The 11,464-nt window shown below is 36.4% G+C and overlaps 1 long non-coding RNA gene across 2 annotated transcripts; it reads right to left on the reverse strand.

Annotated features, from left to right (window-relative positions):
* Positions 1 to 6,864: 6,864 nt before the first annotated feature.
* Positions 6,865 to 10,886, reverse strand: LOC107414372 (uncharacterized). 2 transcript variants are annotated; one of them, XR_007243186.2, is made up of 3 exons: positions 10,453 to 10,886; positions 7,579 to 7,837; positions 6,865 to 7,287 (listed from the first exon to the last, which is right to left on the reverse strand). It is a non-coding gene; the product is annotated as an uncharacterized LOC107414372 (long non-coding RNA). The 2 variants fall into 2 exon arrangements; XR_007243187.2 differs by having other exon boundaries at positions 7,579 to 7,759; positions 10,453 to 10,856.
* Between the last annotated feature and the right edge of the window lie 578 nt (positions 10,887 to 11,464).

Here is an 11,464-nt window from a genome sequence, read left to right on the forward strand (position 1 = left end):
AATTGTAGTAAAGTGGAGGAATAAGGAGGTATATATATAGAGGTGTGTTTTCAGTACAAGGAATTTGTGGTAAGTCCAACCCTTAGGGAAGGTTCTGCCGGATTTTCTATTGGAAGATCCGGTAGGATTTTCCTAGAATCAGGGCTTGTCTAGGGTTCCGGTGAGGGATCTTGGACGGGTCCTGACAGATTGGTATCAGAGCATAGGTTCCTGTATTCCTAAGGGACTGTGCATTGCTGTATATCCCATCCGTAAATTTCTCCTTTTTGTAATCGTGCTTAAGTGTTTTTATCTCTAAATTCTTGTTTGTTTCTTCAGAATTTGCTACGATGCGTAGGCGGGGGCGCACGTAGTACTCAAGAAAACTCAGCTGAGAGTTCTGGAAGCAGATTGAGCCTTAGAAATCTTGTCTCTCAACTAACTCGAGCCTTGGGGAGTTCAAGCTCTAGTAATCATTCCGTGGACCAGGCTCAACGGTTGGGAGCCATGAGTTTTGATGGGACCCAAGGTCCAGTTGTAGCTATGAATTGGTTATCTAATATGGAGAAGATCCTAGAGGAAGGGATGCAGTGCCCTGACGAAGATATGGTTACGATCTCTGGCTTTATGTTAGGAGGTGACGCCAGGAAGTGGTGGAAGGTGGAAAAGACTCGTAGGAGGCACACATGGGATCGGTTTAAGATTGCCTTCACCATAAAGTACTGCCCTCCTACCTATCGTGAGGGCAGAAGGCGAGAGTTTGAGGAGAGTGCTCCAAACTCTAAGACAGCATCAGATTTTTGCTAAATTCGGCAAGTGCGAGTTGTGGTTAAATCAAGTGGGTTTTCTCAGACACATTGTGTCGGCCGAAGGTATCTATGTGGACCCTGATAAGGTGAAGGCAATGTTGAATTGGGAGCACCCTACTACTATGAGGAAAGTACGAAGTTTTCTTGGATTAGCAGGATACTACCATCATTTTATAGAAGGGTTTTCAAGAAATTGCCGGACCACTTCACAACTTAACCCGAAAGAATGTTGAATTTAGCTGGACGAACAGGTGTGAGCAGAGTTTTTAGAAATTGAAGCAAAGGTTGACATCTGCACCTGTCTTAACTTTACCTAATGGGAATAAGGGTTTTGAAGTCTATTGTGATGCATCCCATCAAGGTTTGGGTTGTGTGCTAATGCAGAATCAAAGGGTGGTAGCATATGCCTCATGGCAATTGAAGCAGCACGAGCAAAACTACCCTACACATGACTTAGAATTGACAGCGATAGTCTTTGCTCTAAAGAAGTGGAGACACTAGTTGTATGGGGCCACATGCCAAATTTATACCGACCACAAAAGCCTTAAATACATTTTCACTCAGAAGGAATTAAATATGAGGCAATGGAGATTGATGGAGAAGTTGAAGGATTATGACTGTGTGATAGATTATCACCCGGGCAAGGTGAATGTAGTAGCAGATGCTTTAAGTAGGAAGGCTACCGGATCTCTTGCCCATAGTCAAGCCATCCACCTACCTCTTATGGTGGAGTTGAAGAAAATGGGAGTGTTAATATATATGCATCCTTCCGGAGTCCTTATGGCTAGTTTTCAGGTGCGACCGGTGTTAGTGGATAGTATATTGGAGACTCAAATGGAAGATTCTAAATTGAGAACAATTAAAAGCAAGGTACAAGAAGGTCTTGACTCGGAGTTTTCCATAAGGAAAAATGGAGCCCTTGTGTATAAAGGAAGACTTTGCGTTCCTGATATTCTAGAACTCAAGAAGGAGATCTTAGAGGAAGTGCATAACTCGATGTATGCGATGCACCCTGGAAGTACCAAAATGTACCAAACGCTTGTCAAGTATTATTGGTGGATTGGCAAGAAGAGGGAAGTGGCAGATTTTGTCTCAAAATGCCTAATTTGCTAACAAGTAAAGGCAGAAGGACAAAAGCCTTCAGGGCTACTCTAATCCTTATCTATTCTTGTATGGAAGTGGGAAGAACTCAATAAGGATTTTATGTTCAAGCTTCCCCCTACACCTAGGAGATACGATGGTAATTGGGTGATCATTGATTGTCTTATGAAGTCAGCACACTTCTTACCGATGGTGAGAACGAGTACCGATCGTCATCGTATCCGATCGAGATCCACGTTTTACTTCACGATTATGGTGGAAGTTAGCTGATGCGTTAGGAGCAAAACTCAACTACATTACCGACTTTCATCCGCAATCTGATGGATAAGCTGAGCGCACAATTCAGACATTAAAAGATATACTAAGATCTTGTGTTATGCAATTTCACGGAAGCTGGGACGAACGACTGCCGTTGATAGAATTTGTTTTTAATAATAGCTACCAAGCGAGTATCGAGATGTCCCCATACGAGGCCTTATGTGGGAGGCAATGTTGGACACCATTGTGCTGAAGTGAAGTAGGAGAAGAGAGACTCCTTGCGGCGAATAATGCAGTTGGATCTGAGTATTTACGGATGACCTTGGATAAGGTGAGGATCATCCGGGATCGGTTGAAGGCTGCCCAAGATCGACAGAAGAGTTACGCCAATGTGCGTAGGAAGGATTTGGAATTTGAAGTAGGAGATTGGGTATTCTTAAAGTTATCTCCATGGAAGGAAGTAGTACGCTTTGGTCGACGAGGTAAGTTGAGTCCTCGTTATATTGGGCCTTATGAGATTACGGAGAGGATTGGCTCCGTGGCATATAGATTAGCATTACCGGAAGAGCTAGCCTGAGTGCACAACGTATTTCATGTTTCGATTCTACGGAAATATATCGCATACCCATCACACGTACTCGAGACTCCTAACATCGAGTTGAGGGAAGATCTATCATACGTGGAGCAGCCAGTGTAGATTTTGGATCGCGAGGAGCGAGTGCTGCATAACAAGACCATTCCTTTAGGCAAAGTCTTGTGAAGAAATTACTTGGTCGAGGAAGCAACATGGGAGCCGGAGGCGCAGATGCGCGACCAGTACCCCTATCTGTTCCAATGATGTATGAAATTTCGAGGATAAAATTTTTGTAAGGGGCACAGATTATAACACCCCGTCCCAAAGTACGTCGAAATTTTTTGCACGTTGATTAAGGTTGACCGTTGACCGAAAGGGTCAAAATTAAACTTTTTGTTCGGGATGGAATTTAGCATTGATCGAGGCACCATTGCAAAGTATGTGTCATCTCGAGTTCGTAGACTAGTAGCACGTTAAAATCGGAGCTACCGTTTGAAAGTTATGAGCAAAACAAGTTGAGGTGCAAATTGTCCAAGGGGTGCCCGAGTTGACTTTTTGTTCGTGCAAATTTGAGCTTTGACTCATGCATGGTTGTGAAGTACTCATCGATATGAGTTCATAGACTAGGGGCATGCTCGATTTGGACATGTGGTTTGAAAGTTACGGAATTGTAAAATTTTTCCGAGACAGCATTTACTATTCATGGATCTGTATGTGTGTGACCAATGATGCCACGTGTCACAAAAAGTGGACCCACCAATGAGTGCACAGTGGCACCCACGGGCGTTTCGACTGGTTGAGAAGGGGAGGGAGGAGAGAGAAGGAGAAGGAGGAGAGAGAAAGAAGATAGAGAGAGAGAAAGAAAAAGGGGAAGGATCGGCCAACCACCATTCACCCATTTCCGTCCACCAGAATAGTACACGCACCTAACCACCATGACCCACCCATCAAAACCGGCCGGCCAGCCAAAAATCACAGCCAGATCGCCTGCGATGTGCCCGGATCGGGATGTTTTGCGGCGAGCAGCCTATTTCCTTCTCCGACCGATTTCTCCCAACCCAGACCTTCGTTTGCCTCACTACCAATCCCGTTGAGTCACCCATTCCTCGATCTACCTTCCCACCAAAAATTACGACCAGTGGCCACCGGACGTGCCGTCGGCAGTGACGGGTTCCGGTGACCAAGGCGGCTCGTCAGGAAATCAATTTTCCGGCAAGTTCCCAATTGCACCGCCTACCTTTTCCCACTAATTCTGACCCCTGAACCCAGATCTGAGGTCGGTTTCCTCCAATTCACAGCGGTTTGTGAGTGCCGAGAATCGAAAGACTGAAATCTTCCCGGCGAGATTCCAGCCACCTCGGGTCCAATCTCCGAAAGGTAAGGGTCAATCCTTAATCCTCGTGTTGTAAGCTTCGTTTTGATATATTATTTGTGAATTTTGGTTATCGTTTGTATTCGCTCCCCCAGATACCGGGTATTATTTATCAGAATAAAATATTAATTTATTTAATCCTATATAATATTGTTATTCTAGGAGCACGTGTGAGTCATAGAATTGATCCTATGGAGGATCTTGGCTGAATTTGCTGCTGGAGGTGAGTGACCCACCTTTAAAATTATTTTGGAATGTTAAAATATATATATTTTGTGCTAATTGGTTATTTGAAGAATATTATCTGTTGAATATTTAGTAAATTTATATTTGGAATCTTGATGCCAAAATTGAATGAATTATAATTATTTGTGCATCAAAAAATATTTTGATTTCAAGAATTTTATAGATACGGGATTTCATTAATAATTGTTAAATTTTATTGTTGGATTATTGTGTAATTAGAAAGTTTTCATGTGAATTTTAATATATGTTTAATATTTGAAGGAATTTCCATTTAATTTTACAATGCTGATTTATAATGATTTTAATATATGTGTTGTTGCGAAAAATATATTTGGGATTTTAAAGAAATTATGGTTTAAGATTTTTAATTAATTATTGTTGAGTTTGATGTTGATTTTATAATGCATAACAAATGCGTTTACATTATTTTAAGAATATATAAGTTTCATGTGGTTTTAATAATATTTTTGGCATGATTTGATTTTAAAGATTTCAAGAAAAATATTGGTTTAAGTTATGGTGCTCTCAAAATATATATTTATGCACTTGAAATAAATTAATTGTAGAATAAAATTAATACAATATATCAACTTTACTAATAACTAATGTTAAAATTTTTATATTAATTTTTTTTTTTTTAAGTTTTGAAGTTTTTATATTGTAACATATCGAGCTAAGCTAAAATCAAACATTTAATGAATAAGTCGAGCCGAACTTAAACAAGTTATTTCAAAATTTTATGAACTTGAGTCGATCTTAAATGCTTATAAAATCATATGAGCCGAATTTAGGACTGTCAATACCTGGTTCAACCCAGCTTATTTACACTTCTACTTGTTTACATTTTTTATAGGCTAATATGATTATGATATGCACAAGTGAAGCTTACTTTGCTTATAGACTTGTATGCACAAGTAAACATTGCCCAACCTTCTTAATATTCACAACAATTTTACGTCTCCAAAATAATGAAAAATAAAAATTATACATCATTTTACAACTCAAAAAAATATCATCCCTAGCTTGAGATTTTTTTTTTTTCAAAGTAATAAACTGAGGAGTTTAACAAAATTAAACAAAAATGAAATGAGTGAACTAACACGTTTCAAATTAAGTGTTATATCAATTAGATTGCCAAACAGGTTTTAATAAGAATAAATTACCATTTTTATTGTTTATGCTTAACATATGAATAAATTACCATTTTTATGTTTATGCTTAACATATGAAGCGTGATAATATGTTTAAACATGAGAATATTACCACCAGCTATTCAAAGTATTGCTTAATGACAAGTATATTAAAGATAACTTTGAGTTTTGAATATTTAATAATTTAATCAAAATTATTTTAGTTATTAATTTAATATTTTTTTTTGTTTTTTATTTTCTTTTTTTTGGGAAGGAGAATTAATGTTTTGGGAATTGGAAGTCGTTATTGCATGGAAAAATTTCCTAATGAGGGTATATATATCTGAACATGGCAAGTTGCAGGATTATGCTGGATCCATTTCCTGTGCCGAAAAGGTGATTTATTTGGTTCGATTCTTTCTGCATAGGAGGTCATTCCACATTTTGCAACTTCGAATGAGCTTGCTTGTTGCCCTTTGTATGGCTGCGATGCTAGATGATGTGGCCATATATGGCTTCGTTTGGATTGGTAGAAAAGGGGTTGGTTGAATTGGCTTCCCAGAAGAGAAAAAAAAAAAGAAAAAAAAATAGATAAATAAGTTCATTTTTGCAGAGAAAGAAAGTTGCTGTCTGCATTTGGGCTACTCGATGAATTAGCAATGCAGAGAAACTTGGAATGATAAAATTCAAAATTAAGAAGAAAAAAAAATCTTTTATTTAACAAAAGCATATATACTCAAGTTAAATTATAAAACCACAAAAATATGAGAAACTCACTTCCCTTTAAAAAATAGTTCTGGTAACAAGAGAGAATTCATAAAGTAGCACTCGAAATTTGAGCAGTCACCCATGATCCAAAAAAATCTGAGTACTCTATAGAAAACAAAAATTGAAACATAAATCTTACAGATCCATATCAACTGTAAACAGAACCCTTCTGGCAGAAAGATTAGTGTGCAACAAAGAAATCCTGTTACATACAGGATTTACGAATATCTCAATATTTATAAACTGACCAGGATTTCACCTACACCTGCACACCCCCACCCTCCCCCTCTTTTGCCAGCTACTTTGCACTAAGAGAAGAGAGTCAAACAGAGTCAATTTTGCACTATTCCCTGACTCACATGTAAATCAACCAGCAGATCTTGTACCTCAAAATGTAATACCAAGACTTGAGCGGTCTTAGCGAACATGAATTTACATTAAGAATGCGGGCGCCCTCACAGAGTTCAGGACGTCAGGTGGTGAAAAACTTGGACAAATGGCCACAGGACTTGATATCAACACAAATGCCACAGAAAACGAGCAGAATTTACTTTGACCTAATTCTGTAGTGGGTATCCCGCCCCTCACCTCCCTCAGAAAGACAAAAATAACTCATGGAAGAAAGAATACAACACTCAAATGGACATCCAAGTTAATAGTCATCCGGCAAGTTCTTAGCATATTAACAATGCTTTCATAAAAAAAGGAAAAAAGAAAAAAGAAAAACCGTAATCATGCAACCAACATATGGCAACAAAATTTAGGACGTACAATCAACAGAGGGCAACAAGAAAAGATGGTGTGCAAACCATCTCCTGCTGTTTCTCCAAGTCCTCGAGGCTAAATCCATGAGCATCATTTATATTCTTACCCTTAACACTGCTCTTGCCCTTGTAACAGTGTCTTCTTCTTACGATCCTTCTAACTGTGCTGGTCTTTGTGTTTTCTATGCCCCTTCTCTCTGTCTTTAAAGTCACTTTTTAACTTTGCTGTTGCAGTGGAGATGCCCTTCTCTGTCTGTCAATGCATACAGAAATTACAATATCGTTTCTGGTAAGACAAATACACAGTATCAGCAAGATCCTCTGTAAATTGCACATAAAACTACCTAATTAGGAAACTTGGCAATATCAGAACATATCAGTTGCAAAGGAAAAGGAAAACTTCCATATAGGCGTTCCTTAAATTTCACATTAAGCAAGCCCTCATCCCCAAAGGCACCCAGAAGAAGAAGAGGAAAAAAAAAAAAAAAAAAACACAAAAACACAAAAACAAAGAGAGAGAGAGAGAGAGAGAGAGGAGGAACAAAAAATAGATAGCCATAAAACCAAAAGGTCTTACAAAAGGCTGGTTAACAGGAGTTGTCTCCCTCATATGAAAAGCATCCCTTGGTAGATCCAAATCAAAATGGTATATACATGCATTTCTTTCTCTCAAATGGGAGGCATTTTGAAGAAGCTGATCCAACTCCATGCCTTCCCTTTTGGATGTCACTGTCAGATACAGTGAGAGGGAGTGACCTCTTGCAAAAAAAAGGGAAAATGAGACCAAAGCTTGTAATAAGTTATGAGATCAACAGCACCACCAGGTTCTCTTGGCCCTGATACTCATTAAAAATTTAAACCAAAAAAAAAAAACTTGATTGACAGTCTAAGAAAAGTTTCATTGAGCTCAAGTCATTTTCATATTTATAAAAAATTAATAAATAATGATAATAATAAAAAATAAAAATAAATAAATTTAAATCAAATAAAATAACAAAAAGCAACAACAATTTGACTACGGGGGGAAAATATAATTCTAGCTTCGCTCTTTCTTCTACAGTTAAATGTCATTCCAAATGTCACATATTTTCAAGATATTTAGACATTTCATTTGCTAAGGAACAATCCAATTAGATTCAGCACTAGGACTAATGCCAAAGATCAAATCCATATCTATCAACTTTTTAAGCATGCAAACAAGGTCATGTTACAAGTAACAAATATGTGGCATTCTTCACAGTTTTGCTTGTGATGCAAAGTCAAATATGATATGATAAAAAAGGGAAAAAAAAAAAAAAAAGTGTACATGGATTGAGAATCAGAGCACACTTGATAACAGTTAATATGACTGAGTAGAACATAACCATAGTTACTTGTTTTTTCAAAAATGTCAAAAGAATAATTCCGAATTTTTAATCTTTAATTCTAATTCTTAGTTCTTACTTTGCAATCTCCTTATCCAAAAAATGGATCTAAGAAAGCTCCTCAGATTTGAAATCCAAATCCAACCAGATCTCGAAATTCTACGTTAATGTTCATTACGATAATACATAATAGTTCAAATTGTATGCAGCCGAAAACTCGTCTTCTTAAATATCCAAAGGACCACTCTTGACATAGAAATATCCTACAAATCACATTTTGTAAGCATGTCCTATAAATGACACTTCGTAAACATACAATTGTACATGTTTGAGTCAATTCCTTCTAGGAATCTTCAAGGTGACCATATCATGATCAGAAGGATTTAATGAAGCTCTGATTGCTATATCACTGTGTTTAAACCTCACAAGATACTCTCCCAATATGAGGCTCTAATGAACAGTGAACCAAGATGCAAAAAGACAAATTATTTAAGTCATGGACTCAAAATACAGAAAACAAATTACAAAAATAGCATGTAGAGAAGGTGACAGATCTTGATTGATACTACTATCATTATATTTCCACCATGTGTAATAAATTTTTCAAATTATTGATTATACACCACAACACTGAAGTTTCTCTTTACTGGACTCCCTTGACACTCAAAATCTCAAAGCAAGTCCAAGACGTAAAGATCTTACAGAGCAAACTGATATTTGCATTTGTAGAATCAACTACCAAAAAAACTACAGTTTAACCACAGTTCAGGTATGATTATGAAGAAATAGATTTAACAATGCCAAAACGATGTGAAAAATGAAAACAATCTATATAACAAAATGCCAAAGGCAACTATACTTGCTCTTTCCACGAAAACAATACCACATGACAGTAAATAAAAAATAACCACGCAATGGAAACCAACTCAGATTTGCAAGAAAGTTAACAAATCCTTCTTTGAACAAAAGATAGATACCAGCCATTGATTATTTGAATATGTAAAAGCTGTTAAACTAAAAAGTAAAAGAGTCAATCAGAAAATACCAAGGCCTCAGATATCTAAGCATCTTATCCGTTTTCAAACATTTTGGATTCAAGATCCATCTGTTTACTGACGCTTTACAGGATGCCTCAACTTCATCTATCATTTAAAGTTAGAATAGAAAAGTAAAATTAAGCAGCCAGTAGCCATATGTTGCACCAACTTAGCCTAATACAACCCAAAGCAATACATCTATGATTCACAAACACACAAACACGGTAGTGCTTAGCAACAAAATATATTACGAAAGTTAAACAAGATCTAATCAAGCGGCGAAGTATAATTAATATACAATAAATATATATGCAAGATGCTAGGGATCCCAAATTTTGGGCCTCCCGAATCTTTTCCCAAATGAATCATGGTCTGTCATCTCTGACATGAGGTCGAAACCAGACTTGCCATGTTATTTGAGAAAGACTTGGGAACCAAAATTGCAAGCTATTATTCTATTTTATTGACTTGTTTACGGTTCACTTTTTTCTTTTTCTTTTTTTTTTTTTTTAAAAAACATTAATTGTCCAACCATTCACGTATTGCGACAATAACAATCTGCGTATGGAAAGTGTTAGTACCCGTTTACACAAATTGGAGTCGCAATTCTCTTGCATAACTCATGGAGCATTTAGAGGCAAATTCTCGATGAATAAGAAAAATGACCTATTAAAAAACTCTCAAAAAAAATATAAATAAATAAAAACTTATCTCGGTCAACAACAAGCACCATATTTGCATTTTGGCAGTTTGGATTAAGAACTTTAGCCTGTAAAACTATAGCTAGAATCCTATAAATCTACAAATATCAAACACATAAACTCTCAAGAGGAAGAATTATCATTAAAAAAAAGAAAAAAAAAAGCTAATATGGCGTATCCAAAGCAAACAACTATAGCAAATGCCCCATGAAAAAACTATGGGTGAGTAATCAATTTTTCCGGTAAAAAACAGGGGAGGATGTGAGATGTCTCATCAAAATCGATTCTCATGCGAAAGCGAATGCAGAGCCAAAACGAATATAAATTCGAGAAAGAGATAGTATATTACCTGCCGGTGATTTAACATTGTCGGAGATCGACCGCCGGTGATTGCAAACTAGGCTTGGCCGCCTGGGACTTAGGGAGTGAAGCCTCGGAGGCTTAGGAGGAAGGAAAGGAAACTATTCAGGACCTCGTATTTTTATTTTATTTTAAATTAAACCTCTCCGTAAAACCTTTACCTGGTTCTGATGTGTTATAAACAATTTTTTTAAATTTTTTTCTGGAATGCGAAAGTAAAATTATAAAGAAAACATATTTGACATCGAATTGAGACACTCCCATTCTTTTTCTTTTTTTTTTTTTTTTTTTTTTTTTGCTGGAATAAAAAAGATGTCTAGGGTCGTTGAATAGGTATCAAGCCGTGTCTCATACAGCACTATTGTATGACCATTGGAGATAATAACGAGAAGCTTGTTAAAGCTTGAGTTTGAACTTCAAACCCATATATGTGAAGACTGAATGATTTTATTCTGTTAAATTATCATCCCCTAATATTTGATCGCCATCATTAACCATCAACCAAAGGGAGGGATTTAAAATGTAAAATTTTTTGCATGGTGGAAATTTATATCAACCCATTTCTTATGGTCAAGATTGAGAATTACAATCCCTTTATGTTTTTATTTTAATTTTCTAAAAAAAGTGTGGGCTGAATAATTTTCCCCCAGTATGAAAAGTTCATCTCAAAAAGCCAATAAAATATCCCTTTGTTTTAAATAAAAATATCCATTTGAAGGCTTTATAAATTCGTTATTTTTTTATTTTTCTTTTAAATAGGGTTTAGGATTTAGGATTCATGGGGTATTTGGATAGTGGTAAAGTTAGTGGAAATCTAAAATTTTCCAGGAAAATAAAATTTTTCTCTTATTTGGATAATTTTTAAAAGAAAAAATTGATGGATCCCAATGAAAAATAAATCTCATAATGTGAAAAACTGAAAGGAAAAATGGATTCTACCTTCGAATTCCAATTTAGATTATTATATGACAAAACAGTGACATTTACCATTAAATTTCTTT

This window comes from Ziziphus jujuba, chromosome 1 (genome assembly GCF_031755915.1).
Source record: "Ziziphus jujuba cultivar Dongzao chromosome 1, ASM3175591v1".
NCBI classification, from domain to species: Eukaryota; Viridiplantae; Streptophyta; class Magnoliopsida; order Rosales; family Rhamnaceae; genus Ziziphus; species Ziziphus jujuba.